The sequence below is a fragment of the Notamacropus eugenii genome, chromosome 7, assembly GCF_028372415.1.
Source record: "Notamacropus eugenii isolate mMacEug1 chromosome 7, mMacEug1.pri_v2, whole genome shotgun sequence".
Lineage (NCBI taxonomy): Eukaryota > Metazoa > Chordata > Mammalia > Diprotodontia > Macropodidae > Notamacropus > Notamacropus eugenii.
The window spans coordinates 84,037,315-84,040,483 of record NC_092878.1 but is presented as its reverse complement, the minus strand read 5'-3'; the positions used below and the strand labels follow the sequence as shown (position 1 = coordinate 84,040,483).

General features: G+C 43.6%; 1 pseudogene; it reads left to right on the top strand.

Moving 5' to 3' along the window:
- Positions 1-201: 201 nt before the first annotated feature.
- On the top strand, positions 202-1,153 carry LOC140513596 (ubiquinone biosynthesis protein COQ9, mitochondrial pseudogene; annotated as a pseudogene).
- The last annotated feature ends 2,016 nt before the right edge of the window (positions 1,154-3,169 follow it).

Sequence of the window (3,169 nt, the reverse complement as noted above, 5' to 3'; positions counted from 1 at the left end):
ATAAAACCAAAATTCTCAATAATCACCAGTTCCTGAGTACCAAAAGGTATTTACCTTGGGGAGAAAGTTCAGTTTGTTTGTTTGTTTGTTTTTTCCTAAGGTAAGAACATAGCCAATCAAACTAGCCTTATCATGATAAATTTACCAGGTCTTTAAAAATTTTCTCAGGAGTCTCTTCAAGGGCCTGTGCCCACTTCCATGATGGTGGCGGCAGTGGCTGGAGTCCTCCATTGGACAAGGTGTAGGTTTCTGCGGCTGCAGAGCCGGCCTGGGACCAGGTATCAACCCTCCCTGATGCCACATGTCTTCCACGTTTCAGCTTTGTCAATGAAATCTTCTGATGAACAAAGGTACCTGCCCCTTCCCTCCCTCCTTCTCAGCAGCACTCCGAGTCACAGAAAACAGAAGAGCCCAAGTGAGAGTCCTCACGTTCACCCCTCTGGTACACAGATCAAGGCGGTGAGCAGAATGAAGACCATGAAAGTGAGGAGCAGCTACAGCATCGGATCCTGACTGCAGCTTTGAAGTTTGTGCCTACTCATGGGTGGACCCCAGAAGCCACTGCAGAAGGAGCTTAGTCCCTGGGTCTCTCTAGTGCGGCAACTGGCATGTTTGGAAATGATGGCAGTGAACTGATCCTGTGTTTTGTGACACAGTGCAATGCTAAACTCAGTTGTGTGATGGAAGAACAAAAGCTCGTGCAGTTGGGCCAGGCAGAGAAGAGGAAGACAGATCAGTTCCTGAGGGATGCAGTGGAAACCAGACTGAGAATGCTGATCCCATATATTGAACATTGTTCCTGGGCCCTCGGCATCCTTGTGCTTCTTCATAATATCCCAGCAAGCCTAAACCTCCTCACCAATATGGTAGATGACATGTGGCACTATGCAGGAGACTAGTTCACTGACTTAACTGGTACACACTTTGGGCAATATTGATTGGCATCTATAACACAACAGAACTAGTGATGATTCAGGACTCCTCTCCTGACTTTGAAGACACTTGGCACCTTCTTGAAAATAGAATCAGTGATGCCATGAACATGGGACTCACAGCCAAACAGGTCAAATCTACTGGGGAATCACTTGTGCAGGGAATGATGGAAGCAGCCGTGACTCTCAAGAACTTGACAGGCCTAAACTAGCGTAGATGACAAGGAAGGAAAGTGAGTCTGAGTGCCCAGAAGAAAATGAAAGTGTACTGATAGCTTTTTGAAAAACATAAAGTGCTATATTGTTCAGAACAAATAAGAGTTTGTCTCCGTTCCTGATACCACATCAGATCTCTTGTCTTCAGCAACCTCACACTTTTGCTTAGCAACTGTATTGTTAGAAAATCAAAATCTCGCCCAGCTAGCCAGACAAGGATGCCCTTTGAGTCCTTTACTCTTACCACCCCAGCACACTATGGGCCCCAGGAATATATTGATCATGTCTTAACCATCTCCTAAGAACTTCTTAAGGATATAATTTGAAACCAAACTCCACTATGGTTCTGCTTTGAGTACTGTTCCATTGCCATCCATCCCAGTTGAGTTGTGTGAAAGGGCAACATAGTTCATGTGTATCACACATAATTGTCTTTGAGGTGGTCTCTGCTTTTCTGGCTAAAGTCCTTCTAGGATGCCTATGGAAAGGACTAGGGTGGGCATCATCTTTGATTCAGGTATTTGCCACATAGTTGTGCCCATCTGTGCCTTGCATATGGTTCTAGACCCTTTTCCTTAGGGAGCCTTATACCTTCGCTGTTAAGGAATTGTCAGTGAATTTAGATTCTGTAAAGAAGACCATAAACACGTTTGGAACAAAAAAATAAATAAATAAAATAAAAATTTACTCAGTAGGAATTCTGCTACACAGAAGACTTACACAGGCTTGATAAGAATTTATGACTAGATGGTTCCAAAAACCTTTATTTTAGTAAACAACCTCATAATCTGATAGTAAAATTCTTAATCTAACAACATCTAGATTAGAAGAGAAATTGTTTTTCTAATAACATAGGTCATACAAAATTACACAATATAAGAAAATTCAGAAATATAATCATACCACCAGCATGTATTTAAAACTTGAAACAATTAAATGCCAATCAGGTGACTATAACTTAGTTGAATGAGCAAATCAAATCTGGATTCATAATCACTAGTGGTAACATTTTAATTTCTAAGGCCCAATACTCATAGCATTTAAAAAAAAAGATTATTTTCTATAAATTCAAATTTTTTGCTAGCCTAGGGGAGACTCTTTGGAAAATCCTGCTGAGTCCTGCTACAAGGATCTGGCCAGTAGGTCAGGAGAGAAGGGTGATCCTGTAGACATGGATGTTGGGACAGGGAGTATTGGGGTGCAGAGGGAAGAGAGCACCAACAGTTTTCCCAATTCCCTAGCAATGAGAGAATAGAGAGAACTGGACTTGCCCTTCCAGATAGGGCTTTGGAAGGTGTGCTAAGGTCCATGGGTTCCAACCACTGAACCCAGAGCCTGAGAGTGTCAGGACAAGTGTGAGACAGCCTTGTAACTGTCTCTTTAATGGGACCTGAGAAATCAGGCCCAAAAGGCACCTCCAAGTCTTCCCAAGTGCTTGGAGAACAGCCCCAACTGCAGGGAGAGAGAGGGTTAGCCAGACTTACATACCTTCCAGTCTTGGCTGGAGAGGAGCTGTAGGTCCTTGTCTCTTATACCTTTGAGACTTATCAGACTAGAAAATGCATATCCCTCAGGGGAGGGGAAGAAAAAGATAGTGAAAGAGAGAAGGCTAGGCAGTTTTTTCAGGTGCAGAGGCACACAGATCCACCTCCCCCAACATCCCACTGGGGAAGGGAACAACATAGGGTGCAGAGACTCTGAAACCGGGGTGCAGGGACCCCCAAAGAAAGCCAGGCAGAGAAATCCACCTACTCACCTCTCCCAATGTCCCACAGGGGAAGGGAAGGTGCAGAAAGAACAGCAGGGTAAAAAGACCACTCAAGCAGAGAGCAAAGTGCCTTTTCTTTAAGTTTTGGAGACCAAATTACTTACTAAGTCTATTTTTTTTTTTAGAAACCCCTTTCACATATTACTTTTCTAGATTATATTGAGGTCAGGCTGTGTACAATGGAACACTAGGGGCTTTTCCTTAAGTTCTCTTCCCCGAGTTTCCTCCCAGCAGTCTGCAAGCAGCCTCTCAC